General features: G+C 40.8%; 1 protein-coding gene across 9 annotated transcripts in view; it reads right to left on the bottom strand.

Annotated features, from left to right (window-relative positions):
* sipa1l2a (signal-induced proliferation-associated 1like 2, genome duplicate a) overlaps positions 1-14,019 on the bottom strand; it is a 112,963-nt gene that overhangs the window by 72,229 nt on the left and 26,715 nt on the right. Inside the window, exon 1 of one of the 9 annotated variants that reach the window (XM_088610679.1) lies at positions 8,698-8,950. The exons of the other annotated variants lie outside the window; for them this stretch is intronic. The gene's annotated coding sequence lies outside the window, so the exon portion shown is untranslated. Of the gene's footprint in view, positions 1-8,697; positions 8,951-14,019 lie in introns of those variants that run through there. 9 annotated transcript variants of the gene reach the window in all.

Here is a 14,019-nt window from a genome sequence, read left to right on the forward strand (position 1 = left end):
GACTGGTGTTCGCTAAGTCCCTGTGCCCTAGACCGGTGGTGATTTCATTCTCTTTTTCTTTTTACAGCTCAAGTGCGTGATGATGACGCTCGGTGTCAGGTTATCTCCATGTTATTAAGGATGTGTACAGGTTTACTGCAAAATTAGTTCTTACGAATTATAGTGGATTCTAAATTACTTTAGATAGGTCTGTAGGTCTAAAGTCCCTCTTTTTGAAGGAATCCCTGATGGAATAATTCAACAAAACCAGAAATAAGAAACTTATCTTGTAAAACAAACTATAGTAAATACAGTATTTTAATCTTGATTGTGGTTAGACAAGCTTGCTCACATACCAAGGGGCCCCCAACAAATAGTTTATCCAAGCTAAGCAAAAAGTAGTAAAAGCTTGTACATTCGCAGGGAGAAATCAATTCAACTTGACTTACAAAAAATAAATTATTAAAACTAAATGTTTAATTCAGAAAGAAACGGCTTGGGAAAAGCTGAAGTGTAGAAATCCAGAAAAAAAAACAACATGCTAATGTAGTACTTACAAAAAAGTCTCCGCAACTTGGTGGGATCTGATGGAATTCTCAGAATTGCCTTACAGTCATGGGAGACCATCTGGACCAGTGTGGCCATGGATGCAAAAAAGGTATTAACTGAAAATAAGGTAATGAAATAGTCTAAAATGATTAATAAGATGTTAATAATGAATGCATGCATGCTATATAAAGGGATTCAAAAATCCTCATTAAAGAAATACCTTGGTGTCTAAGAGTCAATGCAAGTTTAAGATTAAAGCCCCAATTTGAAAATCTTTGCTTCAATGCTGAGGAGTATTTGTTATTTTCCATCTCTCTAATGACCAACTATTCAGATGAAAACACAATACAGCGGAGACCTGCGTTGAGTGAAAATGAATACCTTCTGGGCTGAAAGCTTTGAGCATCTGTTAAAACCACCTACTCATTCAATTATCATTACAATTCCTATCTATAATATTCTCATATCTCCTTGTAATATCCCTCTGGTAGGATTGAACCGCCTTATGAAGAGACCCCAAGGGATCACAGCCCTTGAAATGAATGAATCATTAGAACAACAAGCTTTGTAAATGTTGTCCACCAAATTTAAATCTTCACATAGGTTAAACACAAAAGCTGACAACTGCAATTTGTAACGACTGTGGTGTTTTACTAAAGAATACAGAAACAAAAAAACAATAATCTTCTCCATTCAACAATCCTCTCCCTTTTTATTCTGGGGGAAAAAAAAACTCACAGGGAGCTAGAAGATTTTATCTGGGAGACCAGCCACAGACATTTGGATCCTTAGTCATACCACATGACTAGTCACTTCACCACATGTACAGTGCTAGTGATTGTGACCCCTCACTGAAAAGAAAATAATCACATCTAAGAGGAAAATAAACACCTGAAGGCATTTTCCTTCCCCTTCATTAGTCCCACGACAGTATATTTCTTGAATGAGCAAAACAAACGTATCAGAAAGGCACTGCTGGATTACATCTGGCCTAAAGTACTAAAGCACAAAGGAGAGCAGTGCTGTTCTACTCAAGCTGGGGCTAGACTTTAAGAAGAAAAAATCTGGTTTTCATCTTATTTTAAAGGGCAATTGCTTTGACCTCACACTAAGGGCAATTCTAGGCCAAACTCTTATTTAATTCCAAACTCTTGCAGCCAGAAAGGCTATAAAACAGAAAGCTACCAGACACCAGTAGCTCTGATGTGTTAAAACACTCTGTTTCCCTATGTGGTCGGTCTACTTTAAAATGTTAATCAAGCTGCTAACGGAATAAGAAAGAAAACGAAAGATGGGGGGGGGGGGGGGGAAGGTTTAGGAGTCAAGCCAATGTCATGAAATTTATACAGTATCAATTAGAGGACTATTCAAGTTGCTCTGGACAGCTGTCGGGGTTTTGTTTTTAAATGAGGACCAGGGCATGGAGAAATTGATCACCCTCTTTCACACAGGAAGGGATCTCTCCCGTCATTTAGGGCTCAAGCACCCTTGATGGGGGGGAATCAAGAGTGACACGCCTGAGTGCTACATTTGGTACAGTCCCACCCATTCCCAGCTGGCTCTATTCAGGAAACTGCCAGTAGAACTCAGCTCCCAGCATGTTGCCTTTCATCTCCCCCAACAATACAATTCAAACACTTGACAGGAAGGCATCCAAAATGAGCTGGACTGAAAGCTGTAAATTATTAGCACTCATGTAATTCTGTCACAGTTCACAAAACCCTCCAGCAAAATATTTTGCACCAAGGCCTCTCTGTGCCTTCACATTCCCCAAATTATACAGTAATTCATGTTTTTTTATTAAGAGACAATTTAGTACTCCATCCGAAGTGTACGGTGGAATACTGTCCCAGCCCTGGTGGTAAATCTACAGGGGGGTCCACAACACACAGAGAGGTATTTTTTAATGTGGGGATATTCCACCAGCTGCAGCAATGATTAATTCCTTCTGGCATCAGCGGTTTCATGACCCTAAGCTGAGCAGCAGCTCGAAGAAGAGCTTGGCTGCTAGTATCTAAGCGATCCCAGGATCTCTTCTTGTAAGAAGCCAGGCCAGCGGCTTCAACAACATGGCGGAGTAGCTCCTTCCCGATTCCCACAAGGCTTTGTGTGTAAAAGTGCTGCCTGTCGTCAGCTCCAAGCGCACTTTCCCATAGCTTGCCCTCGTGTCATCTACTTTGTATCTCGTTGGTAGTTCTGAAAAAGTTCAAGAGGTGGGCTTCGTCAGCGTCCCTGAGGATTTTGAATACTTGAATCAGACCTCCTTATAGTCTTCTTTGTTCAGGACTGAAAAGCGTCCATTTTAACCATGTCAGAATACAGCATTCCTTTAAACCTGGGGAATTATCATTTCCATATCCTTATATGGAATAAAAGTAAGGCTTACTAGTCTAACGCTAGTGTTGTTTTGTTGCCCCCCTTTTATGGATAAGTATGACATTAGCAATTTCCCAGTAAATGGGTCTTGGGTGACTGCTGGAGTTCTTGTTATTGCTTATGAATAACATTTTATTTCCAAAGTATCTCATCGGGGGTTTTATCTTAGGTGTATTGTGTTAATTGCCAGGGATACAGATTTCTGAGAAGCGAAAAAAATTGTAATAATAAAAGCACTTTCAGTATCTATAACTTCTGAGTCTTCTATTCTATTACTTTGGATTACAGACAACTTTAGACCACATGGCAAGGCTAAATAATGACCAGTTGACAATTAAAACCGATAGAAGAATGAATACTGGGCAGAGGCACATTACACAATTGTTAACAAAGCAAAAATAAAGACATGGTAAATTAACGAAAGGCAAATTGACTTATAAAGGTATTGGCTTATATTTCTGAATGTAGCCTGTCTTATGCTCAAGCTCTTTTATACTCTCAGCTTCAGACATTTAAAAAAGGAACTACTTTTAACCTCATCTATACCAGTTTATCTTTTAAATAATCAACTATATCTTCTAATCTGCCTTTTCTCAAGGTAACTGAAATTTATGCTTTACAAATTTCCCATTCTCTGCATCCAAACTCCCACACTATTAGAATAATGTTTCAGATACTTTTTTGTTAGTTTAAAAATAGCAGGACGTGCATACTGTATAACAGATTACACTTTCTTCCAAGTTCCACACGTCCAGTCAAAACTCCCTGAATTCCACTTCTATTTCACTTTTGTTTGTTATAGCCTAAACAGCTGATTCAGCTTAACAGCTGTTTCAAGCAGCAGCCGAACATTCCTGCTAGCTGTAAATGAATAAGACAGCACCACATGGTATCGCACTTCGGGAACTGCCCTGCCTTTCCCAGTTTTTAAATGCCTGTACTGGATATTCTTCATCATCTTTTTTTCAATTTCACTTTATTGCTATGTTGCATTTTTTGCTGCTACAAAGTTTTCATGTCAAAATCATGAGGCGAGTTTATTACCACACAAACCAACAGTCAGGCTTACAAATAAGATAATAAGAGAGACAAAATACAACACAGAGGAAAAGCTCCTTAGGATAATCAACAGTGTCCCAAAACACTCACATAAAGAGTACTTAGACAGAGCCACAGGACACATGCTACAAAAGTCAACAGAGTGGTCTTGAACAAAAGAAACCTTGCAATGCAAGTCACTCAGAGTGGTTGATGTATTTTACAGCTTTGCTCCTTCCCAAACAAACGGCACCCTCTTCCACGGCAGGGCAAAGCAAACAGGATGAGCTGCCTGGGTCTCCTGTGAAGTATGTCCTTTCGGCATTCACAATCTCCAGGCAAGCTGTGGCCAGAGAGTTTCATCTGTACTTCCACGGCAGCCTGCTCCTTGTGAGCAGCCAAGAAGACAGCAGGACACTCCAGCTACATACACTGCTTCGGATCCAGTCAGTCCGAGGGGTGGATCCCTCAGAAACACGCAGAAGAACTGGGGCAAACATCGGGCTTGCTTTCAGGTTTGGAACTGAAAAGCGCTGGGATTTGATTTGGCTTGTGGACCTGCAGTGCAGACCCTGGTTTTCGTCCACCACGACAGGGCAGGACAAGTTGTCTACGTGAAGACAACAAGAGCTGGAAAGCAGCACGGCTTCGGCTTACTCATCACAGCTGTGAAAATACAGCACGTCAAGGACAGCACTCTCACACGCTGCCTCGACATGGAGCGGGAGTCTACCAGCTCAGCTGCAAGTGACAAAGAGGTCTGCGACGCTATTTTTCTAAAAATGCATACCATTTGCCTTTATTTTACCCTGTTATTTACAAATATTTAAGTCTTTGATTCAAATTCACCGGCAAAAGAAATCCTGAAAAATTAATTTTGACATGTTTGAATCCATCTGGAATACAGGCTAGACGAAACAGACCAGGCGGGAGTCACTTACACCTTTTTTTCCTAAACAGGAAAACTAGGTATTTATCACAATTAAGCTATTAATGGTAAATTATTTGGATTTCTCCACTCTTTAACCTTTCCCATAATCTCTACCATATGTTGAGCTTGAGATACAAGAGAATCCTCTGGAATATGCTGATCTGAAGAAGAGCAGAAATCTGCAGTGGTGATAACGATCAACTGTTAGTGATCAAAACAACTTTAAAATGCGATGCAAGACCGTGGAATTCTGCCACAAACTCATCTCATATTTTAGCTCATTAGGCTTTATCTAACTGCAGCACTACAGACACTGTACAATACACTGTGAACATGCCTTTGAAGGCATTTCAGAAGGTCAGCTAGAAAATAGGAGGCCACACAGGCTGCTGTGCTTTTCATAAGAGGCTAATTCACTACCCTCTAAACCTTCACTTCTAGCAAGCTGAGTTCAGGTCCGTCTAAGAGGATGAGTGAATGGATCTTGGTCTCACTGCAAACACCAGTATAGAGAAGCCCGCATTACAAAACTGCCGAAAAGCCCAGCTCCATTCAGCAGATGCATTAAATGAAAGCCCGTGACTGAATGGCCGAGTTGTCCTGATGAGGACTAAGCTGCACTTGTTAGCAGAGGTATGAGAGGAAGCTGTTATTTAGGGTGCCAGCTGGCACTGGGCCTGCCTCTGGCCATGACCGCTGTCCTTCATCACTCACAAGCACTGAATTTTTGAAGGGACAAATAAACAAGAAAAAAAAATGAAGGAACATTCTTTTTTTTTTCTCCCTTGCATTGATTACTCCACCTTGCCTTTATCCCAAAATAGCAGGAAGCCGTTTACTTTCAAAGCAGGCACAGATCAATAAACAAAACAAATACTAGGAGAAGCCATATGTCACCCATTTAACTTGTTGTTTATAGTCTGTTTCTCAGACGAATTAATGTGGTAGGAAAACAGTCCTCCACCTACACATTCTCGAATTCTGCAGTTATTTCAGTTGCTTCTACTCAATGCAGGTCATTTCCATTTTGAATGCAGCATAATATGCATAGACCAGCAGGTCTCACAGGCTGTGATTTGGCAGATGCAAGACTCCTCCACTGGCAGGTGTATTACTTGACTGACTGCACACATTACTGACAGTCTGTGATCAACAGGCTGAAAGCGCTGTGCAAGCAACTGGAAAAACAGTGCCAAATACACAACATTCTGTTTGAAAGATCAGACCCCTTGAATGAACTTGTTAATATTTATGAACAGTCTATGATGAAACAGCATTTCCTTTACTTTAAAGGGGGCACTGTTCCAGAATGATGACTACCTTCGTCGTTTCATCATAAACGCTGCAAGATGGCTCACAATTATCAGACCATGACATGGCTACTTAGTAATGTGTTTCATTTGTCATTACTTCTTATAAAACTTTTAAATAAACAATTTAGGCACAATGTCTGCTTGGGCTAGTCATCCCTGGCAAGGCATCGCTGCACTAAAGCTGAATAATGTTAACGTGCCTGAAGAATGAAACTTATAGAACCAAACAAAGGGAGTTGGAGGAAAAGGCTACTTTTGTTCAGCTCTCTTTGGGGACAGGCGATAGCAATCTGGATCAGATGTGTCCTGACAGCCTTTTCCCAGAGCAGTGCCAGTGGTGGCTCAGAAGATATTCAATACAAATTTTGGCATTGCGTTCATTGGGTGTGAAAAATAACCAGTTTTACTTCACTGGCTTCATGTTCTCTGGCACAGATGTGGGCTACTCCCTACAGACGCACTTACAGGATGAGGCTGTTCTACATAAATCAGTCTTTCAGGATTCAGCACACTTACAATGAAAGTGTTCGGAAACAACTCCTACAGCTCTTAAAGCACCGCCTCCTCTCCAGTGTACTGCTTGACAAAAATAAAATGATTTCAAAACTGAGCAGGAGGGGCAGGAATAAGCTGTCTTCTGCTGTATGTGTCTGTGTGTTTTAGTTACAGCCCTTACAGTACTATCCAGACAGGGACAGTATTTGTTTAATAAAAAAAATATTTTTTTAAGTGTAACTCAATGATGATGTTAACAGCATATAAAAGGCAACAGGCAGGAGCCTGATGCCGTGCACGTTCACAGTTGTAGGAGAAAAACAGTATATTGCCACCTTATTGTATTCTGCCTATTTTTAAAAGGGTTCCAACTAGTTGATAATGAATCCTAGACATCTTCAGACACACCTCTTTATTAAACTGGTTCAGGAAAAGAATTTCCTGCAGAATTAATTGTTATATAAAAGAATAGTGCAGTGACAGTTTGTGTTTGACATTTGATTTCATGTAGAATGTAATAGAAAAAAACATGCACAACTGGGAAAACCAAAAGTTAACCACTATCTATGCACCATGAACAGACTATTAGGATGCTGTTAATTTAAAATTCGTTCTTAAAATTTCAGATGTCCTTTTTAAGTTTTAGATAGTTACTTCAAGTTTTGCAGTGATTTTTATCTGCTTTGTATCCCTACAAATCCTTCTCCCGACTTCAAGAGACTTGTTTTCTTAGATGCCTAATGTAAATGGAATTTAAGAGTTCAGCATTAGGAAAAGACACCAACCCTAACTTCAAATATTAATGCACAATGCAACAAGCTAAAATACACTTTGGAGACACCGCACAACTAAACTTTCAAAAGCTGCTTATTTATACATTTTCATATAAGAAAACCATGATAGAACCAACAATACCAACAACGTCCAGTACCAACCCAGTCAAAGTGTCATGTCTCATGTCAGCCGTCCCTTAAAAAAAATGGATCTGATAGTGGACGATGGTCATCTGGCCCCAGAACCTGTAACCACCAGCACCCAGATGGTCTCAGTGCTCTAGAGAGAAGAATGTGATTCTATATTCCAAAACAATAGCCAACACTGCAGGATTCTCTCCTTCTGCTCACCCTGTGAAACTGTCATCATAATAAAAAGCATCAATCCACAAGGGGCTTTAGGAGGACAAACAAGTGCCAAATAGTACCCAAAACAAACTGGGACATTACAAAAAGGAGAGTGTTAGCTCAGCCTGATTAAAAAGTGAAAAATAAAACACCAATGCAAACTGCTGGGGATATTTTCAAGACAAATGCATAAATGCTTGAAAGTACCACTTCCTCGGTCATAAAATGTGTACACAAGGAAGGAAGGTTATTGTTTTTTGCTAGTGTTTTTGAAGGGTAACTAAAATTACAGTACACACCCTCAAACGAACACGCAAAAACAAAAATACCTGTAACTTCCTCCCTGTCGACAGCAGCCGTAGAAGAGAACGGCACTGAGGGCAGCAGCAAGCTGTCTTCTAAAACATGTTCCTGTGTGTGCTGTACAAGCAAGTCCCTCACCACAAACAGGCAATTGGAAGTAATGTCCAAACTTCCAAACAGTGGCTGTGAATCCAAAGCAGACAGAGGAACACAGTTTCCAGTCCTGCGACTCGCTCTGTTATACACCTTACAAAAGCAGAGGAACCCTGGAAGCAGAGCAGGCTCCCAGCACAGCTAACCTGGTTTCAGAGAGAGCTGCTAAGCGTTTAGATTACTACCCAGTAAAATAAATGGCATGAGAGAAAAATTTGTGTTGAAATCCCAGGAAGTGCTTTAGGTTAAAAGTTCAGATTCTAGCTTGAAGCATATAAAATGTATTGTACAGTTTTAGACACATGCCATCAATCTCTTGCTTTTTCTGATGCAGCAGCGCATTCTGTATATATTTGCCTTGGAAGCTACATTCCTTGAACGAACTATACCCTCAAAAGCCACCGAATAAAAGCTGTGTAGAAACCTATGTCAAACCAACCTGATGATGACATCCCTCCTTCAGCCATAAATCCTTCAGCACAACTCTGCTAGGGGCTGGAAACAAAGGGGCTGTCTTGCCATTACAACCCAGTTGCCATTAAAAAGCACTTCTCGCTATGTTGAGGATGCACAAAGAACTTCAGTCCATGAAAGAACTACACAGAAAAGCACTGATTCTACGAGCACTTAGCACTTCTTCTTCCCCTAACTAGCAAGGTCCCTGCATTCCAACGTATCAGTCCTTAAGCAAGTATCCGAGAGATTGGGGCCATTTTTTCTGAATGCCGAGAGAGAAATCTGGCTGCCGTTGGGAGTCAATTAGCTGAAATGCATACAGCTGCCCTATAATCCACACTCCTCCTCCTCTTCCTTAGACAAAGCTACCAACTGCTGAATGTAATCTAATAATTAGCATATGTAAGGGAAAGGGCTAGACCGTGACATTCAGCTTATCTGCTTCATAGAAAATCGATTGTTCCGAAACAAACCCACAGTCCACTATGTGACCTTAGAAATTCCAGATGACTGAAGGTTGTATTGGGTAGGAACAGCAGGAGATATAAGAATCTACTTAAAAATTCTGATCCTCTGAGCTTGCCAGAAAACTTCTATTTTACAAACTGCACCTGAAGTGCTAAAGGTATAAAAGAGAGCAGAATCTGGCTCCTTCAGAAATAAATTAATCCATTTTAAATCCATATGCTAAGGCTGCTCAATTTCTGCAGAATTTACAAACCTCATTTATGTTACAGTTTTCAATGGCCCATACAATATTCCTAAAAAATAACAAGGTGTTTTCTCTGTCAATGTGTGCAGTGCGCTTTGGCAAAACGCATTTTCTCCCTGCTGGCCTCCAGTTTATCACTGGTTTTGGGCTGAATGTGGTCTCTGAGCACCAAGTGATGCCCACATCCAGTCAAACAGACTCCAGCGAAAAGCATATTCTGGCAACAGGTCCTCTGAAAACAGATAAGAAATTTTAAGTTCCAAGGAGATGGTAAATATTTGGGGTTGATTTTCCGGATGCAGTTTGCTGTGTGTATCTAATCTGTTTCATTCAGCAGTTGCCATAGACCTCAGAGAACAAACAGCAAAAAAACGGTTCTGTGTAGTAAACAAACATAGGAGTGGAGGGGTCAGTCAAAAGGCATTGCAGCTCCACACAATTGATTACATTTCAAATGTGCCTCTTCTCCACCAATCACCTGCCAACGAAGCACGGTCCGTTCGCACCACAGTCGGCTTTTGTGCTTTGATTTCCCCATTTAGAAAAACATCTTGTAGTCCACTGTGTATTAAACATTGCAAGCCTTTCAATTTCAGGACTCTCTGTTGCAACTATGCAAGTGGAAAAAGAACAAATTGTTCCTTTTCCAAGTTTTCTCGGCCAATTTTGCATTAGAGCGCACCGCTCATCTGCTAATAGCACCCTATAATGCAATGCAGCTCTCTCACGTCTTGCATCAGTGCTGTGAGTGGAGAGAGCAGCTGGATCGGGTGTCATCCAGTCCCAGTCAGCTGCTATGGCTGCCACTTCTCCTCAGGGCAGTATAACAGCAGGGCTGCCTGGACAGTTAGCTGGCTGCCTGCATGTAAAACTTCTGCAGGCCGAACAGTAAGCAGGGCCTGTCCGAGGTTAGCAAGGGAGGAGGAAGAAGAGGAGAGAAAGAGCTGAAGGGATTACAATAATAACAGCTGGTTCTTCATCCAGAAAGGTCCAAAGCACTTGCTCCTTAAAAAGGAATACCAGTAGTACAGCTACCATTCTGTGTCATTTAATGCCGTTGCTTAGAATTCTGCAACAGTTTAGGCCCGAACTGATATCTACTCACCATGTAATGTGCTTTTGAACTGGGAATGGAAATTGGGGGCTTCGGAAAAGATTATTTCTTTTAACTTTCCATATCATGCGATGAAACACCGCCTTCGCGGAAACGGCCTTTTTGTCATTAAGCGCCACAAGGCATCACTTCCCAACAACCTGCAATTTATTAGCGAGCTGCAGAAGGAGTACCATACAGAACAGCCATTCATTTTCCCGTGTCAGCTGGGTCTGCAAGGTCCACTGAGCAATTAACATACCAGGGTGGCAGCTCGAAACCTTAAACATTCTTCCCCCGCTGCAGTTCAAGTGGAGAAATGAGGAGAGAGAAAAAAATCCAGCGCCGACACGAAGAGGGCTGTGTCTGTTTGAGGAAAAAGGGCACACAACACATCAAAGCTGTCCTGGCAAGCAATCGTTGATGAATGCACGACACCAAGCAACTGGCAGCACTTGAGAAGGCTGCTGTATATCAAACGAGTGAAATAAACAGCTTTGCACAAGATGAAAACCTAGAGATGCATTTTGTCTTCTCCACAAATTATGGGTTATTGCTAAACAAAGAGGTTAATGGCCTTCAGAATGCAACAGAGAGAAAAAAAGGGGGGGGGGTTATTTTTTTATATAAAAAGGTCTCCTTAGTTAAAAACCGGCCCACTGCAACTATTCCAAAGTCTTGAGTGATGTCATTCTCACCATCCAAGTGCAGTGCCAGACACACACTCTGGTATGCAATACATGCTCGCTTCACACTTCTGCCAAGGAGACCCCACAATCCTCCGCCACAAACTGTTATGGGTGCAGCTGTCACTGTTTGCTGAATAACAACACAAGCTGATGAAGAGTTCACAAGATGGGAGAAGCTAGGGTGCAGCCTCCATTTTTCTCATTAAGAGATTAAAGAATATTAATTACATTTCTGAACAGTTAAACGCTCGAAACCAAAGTGGATTAGTTCAACTGTGGCTAATACGGTTCTGTTTTTTAAGGACGATTTCCATTAATAGTGCTTTGTTGTACTTCTCATGATCAGTACAGTTCTTATTTAAGCGATAATATTTCAGAAGGATGTCTGCTGAACCTACTGTAGCAGCCTTATTCATATCTTAATGATCTTTATTGCTTTTAAATTTAAATATACATTTTCATTTGTATATTGATTAAATACAGTACAATATTATTAAAGAAATTGATACAGAAGATAATGTACCATAAATAACTTAGAGAGCATTGGCCATTTTCTACATTCACTGCTTATATTGAAGAGCAATCAAATCAGGGCTAAATGAATGAACTGAAATTCCATCAAGCTTTTTTAAAAGTTTGTTATGCACACACAAAACAATATCTTTTACTGTATTTACTAGCCTATTGCTCAAAATGTTTCCTTCCATTTTTTATACTACTTTGGGAATTTCATTCAGTCAGATCTCTAGAAAAACAACTGTTCATGATAAAGTTCAATATTCTATATTCTAACAGTGAAAAAAAATACCATTTGAGTCCAGCTTAAAAATGAGCTTTGAGACATCACTAGTCTGCTAAAGAGAGTAAATTACCCTTAACAGAATGTTGTCAGTCTTAAATTAAAGCTAATGGCAGCCTTCCAGCACAGACTATGTTATTAGTTCCTTTGTTTATATATGTCTGATGCATATCATTTTCTAAAAAATCTCTAAAGGTGAACCTGGTTGCATTTTAAATTACTAGACATTCTAATGTGACACTTCAATGTTTTAGAACAGGAAGCCAAATACTGAAAGACCGGCTGCACTGTCATTAACTATAGTTGTAGAGTTAAATGTTGGACCACATTTAATCAAGTGTGTAGCACTTAATCAAGTGTGTAGCAAAACCATCCCTTTCAAAAAAGCTTCAACACAAGATGCATGAGAATGTGTCTACAAGAACAGTCAGATATGTAACATTCTGGCCTTTTGCTTTCCTTACAAAACCTCTGACATAATTCATGCTCCTCAGAATCAAATTGTTTGCAACCTGCAAGGGTCTGTGAGCAGACAGTCATCAAGCGGTCAGCACAGAAGATCTGCTGTTTTCTGCGGCCATCTCCATCCTGTGAACCCTGGCCCAACATGCCTCTGAGTAATATTTATGCTTACATGGTTCACTGCCTGTACTTTACATGCCCCATTTCAAACTTTTCAACAGATAGCTCTGTTTAAAACAGCTCTTAAAAATGTGGTGCTCAGAACACATGTGGATACTGAACCACGAGGCATTCGGCAAGGGTCCTGATAGGGTGTTTACATCATGAATCTACACACAACCGCTTGGGCAAAATGGGACAAAGGGCCTTCTTTAATCTCTTATTTTTTCTATGTTCTTACTGGAATGCAAAGGCAAGAGGAGAGCATCTGTTCTCAGCGTGCTTTGGTTATTCTGCAAACTTAGACAATTAATGTCCAGTAAGCAGGACTGCAGCATGGAACCAGATATGCATCCTGGGATTTCATGAGTTAGAAGTCCATGCTGGGCCACAGTTAATCTTTGCTTCTGGAAAAAAATGTTGCATTTCATCACTTCACTCCTAGACACAGCATTTCAAAAGAATGAAAGAGCTACAGGATATGTTTCCTTGCTATTTGCCCCTTGCTGACATATTCAGTGTAAATGTAAGGTACGAAAGGTGCATCACAAATCTATGACAGAACCCTGTCCGACCCTGGGCTCCCGCCTCTGGGAGCATGAACACCTGTCCTTAAATAACTGCTAGGTGTCTTCTGCACAGAATTAACAAAGCGGGAAAGGCATAAAAGCGAAATTTGTCTATAATTTCTACATGCCTTACAAGAAGAAGATTGGCAAGAGAGGAGCAGAGGACTACAAATGTCATCTGCTATAGTGTTATGCTTTGGAAAAGTCATGAAGAACAAATCTGGGGTAATGGAGGGGAAAAAGCCATGTGGAGCGAGCAAGATTCACAATAAATCTTTCGAATGAACTTGTTCTGACAAGGACAAGGACTGGACAAGAGTTACGTACCTTCTTTTGTCGAACACACATTCAGCCTTCATTACCTATGAATGAGTCTGTCTACCAGACCAGTGGCACACTTTCCCGTCACACTGAGGACCATCTGCAATCCTGACTGAGCAGCTTTGGCGAGTACTAAGAGTGGCACAAATCAGGTGGTCGATGAAGGGCATGAGAAGGGATGAGATTCTTTTCACACCGCTCTGATGTCAGAAGTCAGGGGGGTCATTTTAAACTTACTGCTGCTCCACTCTCTGTATGCCAAGAGTGCAAAGCCAGGCAGCCTCGCAACTGTGCCCAGTTGCTAGGTAACTGGCTGCTCATATGACGAGCTTGAATGACAGCATATGTCTCTTGTGTGCTGAGAAAAAAACAACACGTCTTTACAAAGAAGGTTTGCAATCTCATACTTCATTACATGCTGCCGTTTGCTTCAATGCACTTCTATTTGACATTTATGGAGAGAATCAGGTAAAAGTAATATCAGGGCACGGGCTGTGAACA

The sequence above is a fragment of the Lepisosteus platostomus genome, chromosome 17 (genome assembly GCF_059453375.1).
Source record: "Lepisosteus platostomus isolate fLepPlt1 chromosome 17, fLepPlt1.hap1, whole genome shotgun sequence".
Lineage (NCBI taxonomy): Eukaryota > Metazoa > Chordata > Actinopteri > Semionotiformes > Lepisosteidae > Lepisosteus > Lepisosteus platostomus.